Below are 15,091 nucleotides of genomic sequence, written 5' to 3' on the forward strand. Positions count from 1 at the left end.
AAAAGGTACAACTCCCCTATGGAAATTCCATGTGCACCTAAAGCATGGGTGGCTCCCTGGAACCTACCTGCGGTACATAAATAAATCCCATTGCAGTGCCCTGCACAGCTGAGCTAACGTCAGATTAAATACAGGTGGGCTTCGGCCCACACTGCATGCCCCAGTCAGACTGGGTTTTTTTTATAAATAGACACAGGCAGGTACAACTCCCCTATGTGAATTGCGTGTGCACCCACAGCATGGGTGGGTCCTAGGAAGCCACCGGCGGTACATAAATAAATCTCATTGCAGTGCCCCGGACAGCAGAGCTAACGTCAGATAAAATACAGGTGGGCTTTGGCCCACAATGCATGTCCTAGTCAGACTGCGTTTTTTTATAAATAGTCACAGGCAGGTACAACTCCCCTATGTTAATTCTGTGTGCACCCACAGCATGGGTGGGTCCCAGGAACCCACCGGCGGTACATAAATAAATCCCATTGCAGTGCTCCGGACAGCAGAGCTAACGTCAGATAAAATAATGGTGGGCTTGGCCCACACTGCATGCTCCAGGCAGTCTGGGTAATTTACATTGTCACAGGTCGGTATAACTCCGCTATGGAAAGTCTGTGTTCACCCACAGCAGGGGTGGGTCCCAGCAAGCCACCGACGGTCCGTAAAAATATCCCATTGCAATGCCTTCCGTAAAGATGAGGTAACGTGAGAAGAAATGCAGGTTGGCTGCGGCCCACACTGCAAGCCCTAGTCAGGCTGGGTTATTTCCATAGTCACAGGTAGGTAGAACTCCCCTATGGTAAGTCTGTGAGCACCCACAGCATGGGTGGCTCCCAGGAAGCCACCGACGGTACATAAATAAATCCCATTGCAGTGCCCCTCATAGCTGTGGTTGCGTGAGATAAAATGCAGGTTAGCTTCAGCCCACACTGCATGCCCCAGTCTGTCTGGATAATTAAGATTTGTCACAGATAGGACGAACTCCACGACGGTAAGTCTGTGTGCAACAGGCATAGCAGAGGAATGGTGACGCTAATGATTGCAGAATCGCCGCTCACCATCTGGGTAGACTCCTCAAAGTTTCCAAGGACCTGGCAGATATCTGCCCTCCAGGCCCACTCCTCTGTAAAGAATTGAGGAGGCTGACTCCCACTACACTGCCCATGTTGGAGTTGGTATTCCACTATAGCTCTACGCTGCTCATACAGCCTGGCCAACATGTGGAGCGTAGAGTTCCACCGTGTGGGCACTTCGCAAAGCAGTCGGTGCACTGGCAGAATAAACTGATGTTTCAGGGTCCGCAGGGTGGCAGCGTCTGTCTTGGACTTGCGGAAATGTGCTCCTGAACTTGCCGAGGAGGTCTGATAAGTGTGGGTAGCCTTTCAAAAACCGCTGAACCACCAAATTAAAGATGTGGGCCAGGCATGGCACGTGCGTAAGGCTGCCGAGCTGCAGAGCCGCCACCAGGTTACGGCCGTTGTAACACACGACCATGCCCGGTTGGCGGCTCAGCGGCGAAAGCCAGAGGTCGGTCTGCTCTGTCAGACCATGCAACAGTTCGTGGGCCCTGTGCCTCTTCTCTCCTAAGCTGAGCAGTTTCAGCACGGCTTGCTGACGCTTGCCCACCGCTGTGCTGCCACGCTGCGCGACACCGACTGCTGGCGACGTGCTGCAGCTGACACATCTGGATTGCGAGGAGGAAGGTTTAGAGGAGGTGGCATACACAGCCGCAGATACCAGCACCAATCTGGGGCCTGCAATTCTGGGTTTGTGTAGGACGTGAGTGGTCCCAGGCTCTGACTCGGTCCCAGCCTTCACTAAATTCACCCAATGTGCCATCAGGGAGATATAGTGGCCCTGCCCGCCTGTGCTTGTCCACGTGTCCGTTGTTAAGTGGACCTTGCCAGTAACCGCGTTGGTGAGGGCGCGTACAATGTTGCGGGAGACGTGGTCGTGCAAGGCTGGGACGGCACACCGTGAAAAATAGTGGAGACTGGAGACAGAATAGCGCGGGGCTGCCGCCATCATGTTTTTGAAGGCCTCCGTTTCCACCAGCCTGTATGGGAGCATCTCAAGGCTGATCAATTTGGCTATGTGGACATTTAAAGCTTGAGCGTGCAGGTGCGTGGCCGCGTATTTGCGCTTTTGCTCCAAAGATTCTCTTAGCGACAGCTGGACGCTGCGCTGAGAGACATTGCTGGATGGGGCCGAGGACAGCGGATGTGAGGGTGTGGATCCAGGTCAGGAGACGCTCGTGCCTGTGTCGTGAGAGGTGGGTTGGATCTCAGTGGCAGGTTGGGGCCCAGGGGGAGAGGCAGTGGTGCAACCCGGAGGCGGTAAACGGTGCTTGGCCATCATATGCCTGCACATGCTGGTGGTGGTGAGGCTGGTGGTGGTGGCTCCCCGGCTGATCTTGGCGTGACAAAGGTTGCACACCACTGTTCGTCGGTCGTCCGCGGTCTCAGTGAAAAACTGCCACACCTTTGAGCACCTTGGCCTCTGCACGGTGGCTTGGCGCAAGGGGGTGCTTTGGGAAACAGCTGGTGGATTATTCGCTCTGGCCCTACCTCTACCCCTGGCCACCCCACTGCCTCTTCCAACCTGTCCTGCGGCTGAAATTTCCTCCCCCTCTGAAGACCGGTCCTCAGTTGGCTTATCACACCAGGTGGGGTCAGTCACCTCATCGTCCAGTGGCTCTTCCTCCGAATCCTCTGTGCGCTCCTCCCTCGGACTTACTGCCCTTACTACTGCCTCACTGATAGACAACTGTGTCTCATCGTCATCGTCCTCCTCACCCACTGAAAGCTCATGAGACAGTTGCCGGAAGTGCCCAGCCTCATCACCCGGACCCCGGGAACTTTCCAAAGGTTGTGTTACCATGCAGGGCGGCGCAGGGTCCCGCGGTCAGCGCGCGCTGCTCCGGTGTTGGCTCCGGCGTCCTGGAGCTCTGGAGTCGGGGCTCTCCCAGCAGAGTGGGGCAGCCAGTGTGCGGCGGCGTGGGCGTGTCCGCCTGTAGGGTGGCGCCCGCACTCATCCACCTTTCTTATGCAGCGGTGGGAGAGTCAGCTTCTCCCACTCTCTGCCCCTGGACGGAGGCTTGCAGCTATAAGGCTGGCAGTGACCTGAGCTCACTGCCAGTTATTGGCTATGCTAGCATCTAGTCGGTCCTGTCTGCAGCTAAGTCTCAGTTCAGCCTCTAGTTTGCCTATCAGCTTCCATTTCCAGCTTAGCTTTCTCTGTATGTTCTGTTGGTCATTTCCATCTGCATTCTCTGTTGGCACTCTGTTTTCCCCATCAGTTAGTCACATCTTGTCAGTCACCAGGTCCCTAGCCAGTGCAGGGACCGCCGCCCAGTTGTCCGCCTGGGGTTAGCCAGGGCCGAGGCAAGTAGGCAGGGACAGTGGGGTGCGGGAAGATCAGGGCACCCCACCTGGCGCTCGGGGGGGCAGAGTGCCGTTACAGGTTGGGCATCGGTCACAACAAACTCCTCAGGTGGGAGAGGAACCATTGTTGGCCAATCTGGGCAGGGGCCTGAGAACAGTTCCTGGGAGTCTGCCTGCTCCTCAGAATGTGTCATTTTCATGGAGTGAGGAGGCTGGGAGGAAGGAGGAGCAGCAGCCAGAGGATTCAGAGTTGCAGCAGTGGACGGCGTAGAAGAGTGGGTGGTCGATAGATTGCTGGATGCACTTTCTGCCATCCACGACAAGACCTGCTCACACTGCTCGTTTTTTAATAAAGGTCTATGACGTGGACCCAAAAATTGTGATATGAAGCCTGGGACCCCAGAAACTTTCCTCTCTCCTAATCCCGCAGCTGCCGTCTGCGATTCACCTGGACCAGGAACTGGACCTATGCCCACACCCTCACGTTGAACTCCGCGTCCTCGACCGCGTCCACGTCCTCTACCCATACCCCTACCCCTCAGCATGGTGGATTAAGAATCGAGCAGACACTGAGCGGTGTAAAAATGTTTGTGAATTATTGCAACACAGTTGGTTGCTGCCAGCGGTTATATAACGCAAAATGAGGCCAGAGATAAATTATAAGGAAGGATGCAAGCAGGACTAGCTGTGCAATATGTAATTGTGATGCACCTGAAGTCCCACAGGCCATGCAGTCAAATGCACTGGGTCACAGGTAGCCGTAGAAAGGAATTCTTTTTTAAAATATGTTTTTTTCAATGCAATGCAGGCTATGGAGCCTGTATTGGACTTTCCCTCTATGGGTGTCTGTCACCATAGAGTGTGCAGGCAGCTGACGGGTAACACAGAGCGGTGTAAAAAATTTGTGGTTTCTTGGCGTGCACTTGGAGGCAGACAGCGCTTATGTTACACAAACTGCACCCAGAAAACAATTTAACGGAAGGCTGCACGCAGGGCTTGCTGTGCACTATGCAGTTTTGATGCACCTCAAGTCCCACAGGCCACGCAGTAATATGCACTGGGTGACAGGCAGCCGTAAAAAGGCTTTCTTTTTTAATATCTGATTTTTTCAATGCAATGCAGGCTATACAGCGTGTATTGGACTTTCACTCAATGGGTGTCTGTCACCATACACTGTGCAGGCAGCTGACGGATAACACAGAGCGGTGTAAAAAATTAGTGGTTTCTTGGCGTGCACTTGGAGGCAGACAGCGCTTACATTACGCTAACTGCACCCAGAAAAAAAATTAACGGAAGGCTGCACGCAGGCCTTGCTGTGCACTGTGCAGTTTTGATGCACCTCAAGTCCCACAGGCCACGCAGTCAAATGCACTGGGTCACAGGTAGCCGTAAAAAGGATTTCTTTTTTAAAATATGTTTTTTTCAATGCAATGCAGGCTATGGAGCGTGTATTGGACTTTCCCTCTATGTGTGTCTGTCACCATAGACTGTGCAGGCAGCTGACGGGTAGCACAGAGCGGTGTAAAAAATTTGTGGTTTCTTGGCATGCACTTGGAGGCAGACAGCGCTTACGTTATGCTAACTGCACCCAGAAAAAAATTTAACTGAAGGCTGCACGCAGGCCTTGCTGTGCAATACTGAGGTACTACAACTCCCAGCAACCACGGAGTTAAATGCACACGGTCACAGGTAGCCCTAAGAAGGACCGTTGGGGTTGTTGTACACAGGATTCCACACTACCACTGTCCCTGCCTCACCAATACTTCCTCTCGACTACGTAGTACAGACTGCAGCCTGAGAACGCTATAACTGTAATGGGGCTGCATGCCCAATATACAAAAAAAAAAGATGTGCAAAACTGCTCCCACAAGCCACAACACTAATGCACTAGATGAGCTGTGGCCCTAAGAAGGACCGTTTGGGTTCTTGTAGATGCTAACACTCTCCCTATAGCTGCAGCAGCACTCTCCCTAATCTCTGCCAGCATGTGTCTGAGGCAAGCCACTTTATATACTCGGCGGTCACTTGATCTCGCCAGCCACTCACTGCAGGAGGGTGGGATAGGGCTGGAACATCACAGGAGGAAGTTGTAATGCCTTCCCTGCATGTCTATTGGCCAGAAAATGGCGCAAATCTTTCAGGAAAGGAAATGGAATTGACTCGAACACCGCGTGGTGCTCGCCACGAGTAACGAGCATCTCGAGTACCCTAATACTCGAACGAGCATCAAGCTCGGTCGAGTAAGCTCGCTCATCTCTACTGGACACGTGGTGCGAACTTGCGCTGTATGCCCTGGAGGTGCAGGCCTGCCCTGCTGCCAGCGTCTTGTCAGAGAGGGTGATTAGTGCCGCTGGGAGGATCATCACGGACAAGCATACCAGCTTGACAAAGACCCTGTGACAGGGTCGATACGTGGCTCGTCCACCATGTTGGCTCAATAAAGGAGCATCTTAATTGATGCAGTAAATTTTGCACCTTTTGATGCTGCTCAAATCCTTTTCAGGCGTACCCGCCGATCAACTGACAGCGCCGACATGCTTACACTCATTAGGATGAACAAATGCTGGATTTCCACAGACTTCTCTTCTCCACCGATAGAAGGCAGTGGATCATAATGATTCTTTTCACTGCAACAGGAGAAAAATACATCCTCTATCACCCCAAAAAAAGGGGAGAAGTAGCTTGGTCTATCCTTCTCGGATATTACTCCTCCTCCTCCTCCTCAAACAGCATGTCCTTACGCTGAACTGACAATTTTTCTGCGGGCCAAAAGGCTCTGTTAAAACCAATTTTTTTTCACAGGGCTGCCTCCAGGCTCTGTTACAAATTAAGCCACAATGAGCTGTATCTTTAAAAAAATATTTATGGGTTTCACCTGCCCTCAGGGTTAACCAATTTTTCAGGCCCTCGCCTATACTGTTAGCAAACTAATTTTCCTGCCTTCACCTATACTCTTGGTAAACACATTTTTTCAGGTGTTCACCTATACTCTTTGTACACCAATGTTTAAGGGGTTCACCTATAGTCTTGCTACAAAAATGTTTCAGGGGTCTGCCTATACTCTTGCTACAGAAATGTTTCAGGGGTCTGCCTATACACTTGCTACTGAAAGGTTTGAGAGGTCCACCTATACTCTTGCTATAGTAATGATTCAGGGGTTCACCTATACTCTTGCTACAGAAATGTTTCAGGGGTCCGCCTATACACTTGCTACAGAAATGTTTCAGGGGTTTGCCTATACTGTGGGTGCACAAAGGTTTTCTATAGCGGTTTTCAGCTGTCTGTCACAAGTACACTGAATGACTTCGGCAGAAGCATGGGCCGAGGCCGAGGTCCTGGGCGAGGTGAAAGGCTGCCATGTTTGGGCATTCTCATTTCTTCATGTGTAATACTGTCTTTGGCTTTCATAGTCTTGTCTATGCTGTAGGTGCACAAAGGTTTCCTGTCACGGTGTTCAGGTATCTGGCACAAATACACTGAATGACTTGGGTAGGGTGCAGACGGCTTTCTCATTGTGATGTTCAGCTATCTGACACATACACAATTGTGTGGGTACACATGGGTTTCCCATAGCTATGTAACTCACGGCACCTTGGGTCACACAAGGTGGAGGCTGGGACTGAGCCGGACCCTGGGCCCGCTCACGTGCTTCCCACACAGAGTATTGTGGGTCCTACTTTGGTCACGTTTCTCAGGCTTATTATGCCACCTCCTCTTCCTTCTTGGGGTCTGGGAAAGAGCGCTGGTCACCATGTATTATTTCTCGTGTTACCACAGTTATCCACAATACTAGATTGGAGCGTTCACAATAAGCGTAACTCATTGAATGAGACGTTCACAGGGTCACTGTATATCTGTGGTGGCTACTTTTGCGAAACTCCTGCTTGAAACCAATCTTTGGTGTTACTGTTAATCTGTGCTGCTGCATTGTGGAGATGTAGAGAAGTACTGCCATCTGAGTCTCCTTTAGGCCCATGTTTGCGGCTCCTGACAATTTTGTGATGGAGGTGGTGCAGGATTGGAATTATGATCGTACGTTAATTTATCATCAATTCTCATCAGCATTGTGAGCTATCGCCCACACTTTCAAAGAGGGTCTTGGAAGGCCCTGCCAACCCTCTGCAGTGTGTGTCTCTGGTTCCTCCTCTTCCAAGACGCACTTATAAATAGACATGAGGGTGGTGTGGCTATCAAGCGAGCCTGTGGCATGAGGGCAGCTGAACGCTGCGCGGGGAAATTTTTTTGTGCGCAGTGGACGCAGGCTTGCGTGGGGGGTTGGACAGCAATGCCAGCATGTAACCCAGGAGAAGAGGCAGTGGTGTCACCTGCAGGCGGGGATTGCCCTTGGTTGCAGCAAGCGTAGTGCTTAGCTAGGATGTGCCAGCGCATGTGCATTGATGCTTATGGTCTGTCCCAAGTAACTTGTTAGGAGGCTGACCGCCAGGCTCTTTCCCCCAATTTGGCTTAATAGTGGGACCTGGAAGCCTCAGATGCACCCATGCATGCTGCCCCTGCTGTCCCCTATCCGTTTCTGTGGTGTTTCACACAACCTCCCCCATGTGGAGCATAAGTCACCTTGAAAAATGCTCAAGTCTCCCATTGACTTCAATAGGGTTCTTTACTCGAAACGAGCTCTTGAGCATTACAAAAAGTTTGACTCGAGTAACAAGCACCCGAGCATTTTGGTGCTTGCTCATCCCTATTGGAATTTTCTTTTCTCCCCGCCTTACTTTATTACTTCCTATTACTTTATTAACCAGGGTAGAAGGCATACACAAACACAACTCTGCCTCTCTGCAGGGGACACCATGCACATACCAGCAATGAACACTAGGGTAAGTTCTCTACACCTTAAAATTATGTTTGAGTTTGCCTATTGTTGTTTCATTTGGAATCCACGACTAGTCTTTTAGTGTAGTTTTTTTTTTTTTTTATCTCCCCTGGCAACTACCAAGGACCCATAACTTTTAATATTGCTTATGATAGCAGTTTAAAAGGTCATTTTAGCATACATGCATTTTGTCTTTTAAAGACTATTTAATAAAGTTAGCTTCCTTTCTAATATGTCGTAATATATTTCTCCACCAAACAAAAAACGCCAACAGAATCCCGAAGACGGATCACGGTTTTAAAAGTTATTGTTGTTTTTTATATAGGATTGTATTATTATATTACATTATTTTATAGTATTTATTGTATCACTGCGTCCTATAACAGTGCATAATGCTTTACTGTATGGCTATTTTTTACAGTTTTTCCTTTTTCTCTCTCTTTGCTCTTTTACTTACTTTTTATGCACTATAATTATTGTACACAAAGACTGGAACCACAATGGAGCATCAGTGTAGTGACTAACACAGAGTGTAGGCATCAGTGTAGTGACTAACACAGAGTGGAAGCATCAGTGTAGTGACTGGCACGGGGTGGAAGCATCAGTGTAGTGACTAACAAAGGGTGGAGGCATCAGTGTAGTGACTAACACAGAGTGGAAGCATCAGTGTAGTGACTGGCACGGGGTGGAAGCATCAGTGTAGTGACTAACAAAGGGTGGAGGCATCAGTGTAGTGACACAGAGTGGAGGCATCAGTGTAGTGACTAACACAGAGTGGAAGCATCAGTGCAGTGACTAACACAGAGTGGAAGCATCAGTGTAGTGACTGGCACAGGATGGGAGCATCAGTGTAGTGACTGGCACAGGATGGGAGCATCAGTGTAGTGACTGGCACCGCGATGGAGCATCAGTGTAGTGACTGACACAGAGTGGAGGCATCAGTGTAGTGACTGGCACAGGATGGGAGCATCAGTGTAGTGACTGGCACAGGATGGGAGCATCAGTGTAGTGACTGGCACCGCGATGGAGCATCAGTGTAGTGACTGACACAGAGTGGAGGCATCAGTGTAGTGACTGGCACAGGATGGGAGCATCAGTGTAGTGACTGGCATTGCGATGGAGCATCAGTGTAGTGACTGACACAGGGTGGAGGCATCAGTGTAGTGACTAACACAGGGTGGAGGCATCAGTGTAGTGACTAACACAGAGTGGAAGCATCAGTGTAGTGACTGACACAGGATGGGAGCATCAGTGTAGTGACTAACACAGAGTGGAAGCATCAGTGTAGTGACTAACACAGGGTGGAGGCATCAGTGTAGTGACTAACACAGAGTGGAAGCATCAGTGTAGTGACTGGCACGGGGTGGAGGCATCAGTGTAGTGACTGACACAGGGTGGAGGCATCAGTGTAGTGACTGACACAGGGTGGAGGCATCAGTGTAGTGACTGACACAGGGTGGAGGCATCAGTGTAGTGACTAACAGAGTGGAAGCATCAGTGCAGTGACTAACACAGAGTGGAAGCATCAGTGTAGTGACTGACACAGGGTGGAGGCATCAGTGTATTGACTAACACAGGGTGGAGGCATCAGTGTAGTGACTAACACAGAGTGGAAGCATCAGTGTAGTGACTGGCACGGGGTGGAGGCATCAGTGTAGTGACTGGCACCACGATGGAGCATCAGTGTAGTTACTGGCACAGGATGGGAGCATCGGTGTAATGAGTGGCCCAGGGTGTGTATTGTACTATGTACTGCGCATTTTGTGTGGGACACATACACTGTAAGTGAGGCTTCACAGCCCCACTGACAGCACACTGACAGCATAGCATCCAGTACCTTGAAGTTCTAAGCGCCTCTAATGTAATCCGCACGGCATTGCTGACAGCAGTATGTACACCCAGATTCCACCTCCCATGACCCCTCCTCCTTGGTTCCGTGGGAGTAGAGGAGAAGGGAAGAGTTTTGTTGCGCACGCTATCGGCCATGAATCCCATGACTGCTCCATGCTCATCAAAGGAGTGGTGTTTATGTAGTGGCCCAGAACAACAGGGCTCCATTCATAGAAATGCATGCTATATGAGGTTTGTATTATCTTGTATACTGTCTTTGAGTGTGATATGATTCAGCAAAATGTGTATTGGTATTTGCAGGAACTAAAGGGTTAATGTCTGCAAATGAACTGTCTCTGTCTGCAAATGTATCGTTTTGTGTTGTGAGTTTGTGGTCACCTGACTATGCTTTATATTAATGTTTGCAGAATGTGAGGGAGTTAGTCAGTCAATGAGTCTAGTCAAAGTGAGTCGGTAAGAGAGTTGGTCTATGCAAGAGTCGGTCTGGAGGGCATGAGCAAGTCTGCTATGTTTTAGGGGAAACCATGCTTTGCCTTACTGAGGCCCAGAATGGAGGAGGCCAAGAGGATGGCCTGATGGCTGCTTGGGGATTACTACCCTCAGGAGTTCGCAGCCTGGAGGCAGAGAGAGAAAGAGAGAGAGAAGTGCTAAGAGTTGCCAGCCAGCATAGAGTGCAATGGGACTTGTGAGTGTGAATTACAGAGAGCTGAAGAGAAGAAAGAGTGTTGTCGGGACCAGGAAACACAGATAATGGGACTGTGGTTTCTCCTGCCTACCTGTGAATCCTCCCTGTTCCACCACATACATAATTGCTTATTCAATTGTTGCTGGATGTAAAGTGTCTTGGACAGTTTGTTCAGTAAACGAGCGGTCCGTCCGTTCCTGGCTCTGCTGTGCGTTCCATAAGGGAAGTCAGCCTCCAACCACAGGCCAATAAGCGGCACATTTAATTACAGCGTTGTGTTTCTGCATTCCTGGTAATACAGCATGCTGAGGGGTAGGGGTAGGCCTAGAGGACGTGGGCGCGGCCGAGGACGCGGAGGCCCTAGTCCAGGTGTGGGCACAGGCCGAGCTCCTGATCCAGGTATATCGCAGCCGACTGCTGCGGGATTAGGAGAGAGGCACGTTTCTGGCGTCCCCACATTCATAGCACATTTAATGGGTCCACGCGGTAGACCTTTATTAGAAAATGAGCAGTGTGAGCAGGTCCTGTCGTGGATGGCAGAAAGTGCTTCCAGCAACCTATCGTCCACCCACAGTTCTGCGCCGTCCACTGCTGCAACTCAGAATCCTCTGGCTGCTGCTCCTCCTTCCTCCCAGCCTCCTCACTCCATGAAAATGAGACATTCTGAGGAGCGGGCAGACTCCCAGGAACTGTTCTCGGGCCCCTGCTCAGATTGGGCAGCAGTGGTTCCTCTCCCACCAGAGGAGTTTATCGTCACTGATGCCCAACCATTGGAAAGTTCCCGGGGTCCGGGTGATGAGGCTGGGGTCTTCCGGCAACTGTCTCAAGACCTTTCAGTGGGTGAGGAGGCCGATGACGATGAGACACAGTTGTCTATCAGTGAGGTAGTAGTAAGGGCAGTAAGTCCGAGGGAGGAGCGCACAGAGGATTCTGAGGAAGAGCAGCAGGACGATGAGGTGACTGACCCCACTTGGTTTGCTACGCCTACTGAGGACAGGTCTTCAGAGGGGGAGGCAAGGGCAGCAGCAGGGCAGGTTGCAAGAGGCAGTGCGGTGTCCAGGGGTAGAGGCAGGGCCAGACCGAATAATCCACCAACTGTTTCCCAAAGCGCCCCCTCGCGCCATGCCACCCTGCAGAGGCCGAGGTGCTCAAAGGTCTGGCAGTTTTTCACTGAGAGTGCAGACGACCGACGAACAGTGGTGTGCAACCTTTGTCGCGCCAAGATCAGCCGGGGAGCCACCACCACCAGCCTCACCACCACCAGCATGCGCAGACATATGATGGCCAAGCACCCCACAAGGTGGGACGAAGGCCGTTCACCGCCTCCGGTTTGCACCGCTGCCTCTCCCCCTGTGCCCCAACCTGCCACTGAGATCCAACCCCGCTCTGAGGACACAGGCACTACCGTCTCCTGGCCTGCACCCACACCCTCACCTCCGCTGTCCTCGGCCCCATCCACCAATGTCTCTCAGCGCAACGTCCAGCTGTCGCTAGCGCAAGTGTTTGAGCGCAAGCGCAAGTACGCCGCCACGCACCCGCACGCTCAAGCATTAAACGTGCACGTAGCCAAATTTATCAGCCTGGAGATGCTGCCGTATAGGGTTGTGGAAACGGAGTCCTTCAAAAGTATGATCGCGGCGGCGGCCCCGCGATACTCAGTTCCCAGTCGCCACTATTTTTCCCGATGTGCCGTCCCAGCCCTGCACGACCACGTCTCCCGCAACATTGTACATGCCCTCACCAACGCGGTTACTGCCAAGGTCCACTTAACAACGGACACGTGGACAAGCACAGGCGGGCAGGGCCACTATATCTCCCTGACGGCACATTGGGTGAATTTAGTGGAGGCTGGGACAGAGTCAGAGCCTGGGACCGCTCACGTCCTTCCCACCCCTAGAATTGCGGGCCCCAGCTCGGTGGTGGTATCTGCGGCGGTGTATGCTTCCTCCACTAAAGCACCCTCCTCCTCCTCCAACGCAACCTCTGTCTCGCAGTCAAGATGTGTCAGCAGCAGCAGCACGACGCCAGCAGTCGGTGTCGCGCGTCGTGGCAGCACAGCGGTGGGCAAGCGTCAGCAGGCTGTGCTGAAACTACTCAGCTTAGGAGATAAGAGGCACACGGCCCACGAACTGCTGCAGGGTCTGACAGAGCAGATCGACCGCTGGCTTTCGCCGCTGAGCCTCCAACCGGGCATGGTCGTGTGTGACAACGGCCGTAACCTGGTGGCGGCTCTGCAGCTCGGCAGCCTCACGCACGTGCCATGCCTGGCTGACGTCTTAAATTTGGTGGTTCAGCGCTTTCTGAAAAGCTACCCACGCCTGTCAGAAATGCTCGGAAAGGTGCGCCGGCTCTGCGCACATTTCCGCAATTCCCACACGGACGCTGCCACCCTGCGCACCCTGCAACATCGGTTTAATCTGCCAGTGCACCGACTGCTGTGCGACGTGCCCACACGGTGGAACTCTACGCTCCACATGTTGGCCAGGCTCTATGAGCAGCGTAGAGCTATAGTGGAATACCAACTCCAACATGGGCGGTGCAGTGGGAGTCAGCCTCCTCAATTATTTTCAGAAGAGTGGGCCTGGTTGGCAGACATCTGCCAGGTCCTTGGAAAGTTTGAGGAGTCTACCCAGGTGGTGAGCGGTGATGCTGCAATCATTAGCGTCACCATTCCTCTGCTATGCCTCTTGAGAAGTTCCCTGCAAAGCATAAAGGCAGACGCTTAGCGCTCGGAAACAGAGCCGGGGGAAGACAGTATGTCGCTGGATAGTCAGAGCACCCTCCTGTCTATATCTCAGCGCGGTGAGGAGGAGGAGGAGCAGGAGGAAGATGAGGAGGAGGGGGAAGAGACAGCTTGGCCCACTGGTGAGGGTACACATGCTGCTGGCCTGTCATCCTTTCAGCGTGTATGGCCTGAGGAGGAGGAGGAGGAGGAGGAGGAGGATCCTGAAAGTGATCTTCCTAGTGAGGACAGTCATGTGTTACGTACAGGTACCCCGGCACACATGGCTGACTTCATGTTAGGATGCCTTTCTCGTGACCCTCGCGTTACACGCATTCTGGCCACTACGGATTACTGGGTGTACACACTGCTCGACCCACGGTATAAGGAGAACCTTTCCACTCTCATACCCGAAGAGGAAAGGGGTTCGAGAGTGTTGCTATACCACAGGACCCTGGCGGACAAACTGATGGTAAAATTCCCATCCGACAGCGCTAGTGGCCGAAGGCGCAGTTCCGAGGGCCAGGTAGCAGGGAAGGCGCGGAGATCAGGCAGCATGTACAGCACAGGCAGGGCAATACTCTTTAAGGCCCTTGACTGCTTTCTGGCTCCCCAGCAAGACTGTGTCACCGCTCCCCAGTCACAGCTGAATCGGCGGGAGCCCTGTAAAAGGATGGGGAGGGAGTACATAGCCGATCGCACGACCGTCCTCTGTGACGCCTCTGCCCCCTACAACTACTGGGTGTCGAAGCTGGACACGTGGCCTGAACTCGCGCTGTATGCCCTGGAGGTGCTTGCTTGTCCTGCAGCTAGTGTCTTGTCAGAGAGGGTGTTTAGTGCGGCTGGGGGAATCATCACAGATAAGCGTACCCGCCTGTCAACCGACAGTGCCGACAGGCTAACACTCATCGAGATGAACAAAGCCTGGATTTCCCCAGACTTCTCTTCTCCACCAGCGGACAGCAGCGATACCTAAGCAATACGTAGGCTGCACCCGCGGATGGAAGCATCGTTCTGTATCCCCTTAAAAAACGGGGACCTTTTCGCTTCATCAATCTGTGTATAATATTCCTCCTCCTCCTCCTCCTGCTCCTCCTCCTGAAACCTCACGTAATCACGCCGAACGGGCAATTTTTCTTAGGCCCACAAGGCTCAGTCATATAATTTTTCTACACAATTTTTATACGTTTCAATGCTCATTAAAGCGTTGAAACTTGCACCTGAACCAATTTTTATTTTAACTGGGCTGCCTCCTGGCCTAGTTACCAATTAAGCCACATTAACCAAAGCGATTAATGGGTTTCACCTGCCCTCTTGGTTGGGCATGGGCAATTTTTCTGAAGTACATTAGTACTGTTGATACACCACTTTTTTGGGGCCCTCGCCTACAGTGTAATCAAATTAATTTTTAGCCCACCTGCATTACAGCTGACGTTACATCAGCTGTGTTGGGCACTGCAATGGGATGTATTTATGTACCGCCGGTGGCTTCCTGGCACCCACCCATGCTGTGGGTCCACAGGGAGTTGTAAATGCATCTGTTTCCACTTCAAAAGAACCCCAGTCTGACTGGGGCATGCAGTGTGGGCCGAAGCACACCTGCATTAAAGGGGTTGTCCCGCGCC

The sequence above is a fragment of the Eleutherodactylus coqui genome, chromosome 1 (assembly GCF_035609145.1).
Source record: "Eleutherodactylus coqui strain aEleCoq1 chromosome 1, aEleCoq1.hap1, whole genome shotgun sequence".
Taxonomy (NCBI): Eukaryota; Metazoa; Chordata; class Amphibia; order Anura; family Eleutherodactylidae; genus Eleutherodactylus; species Eleutherodactylus coqui.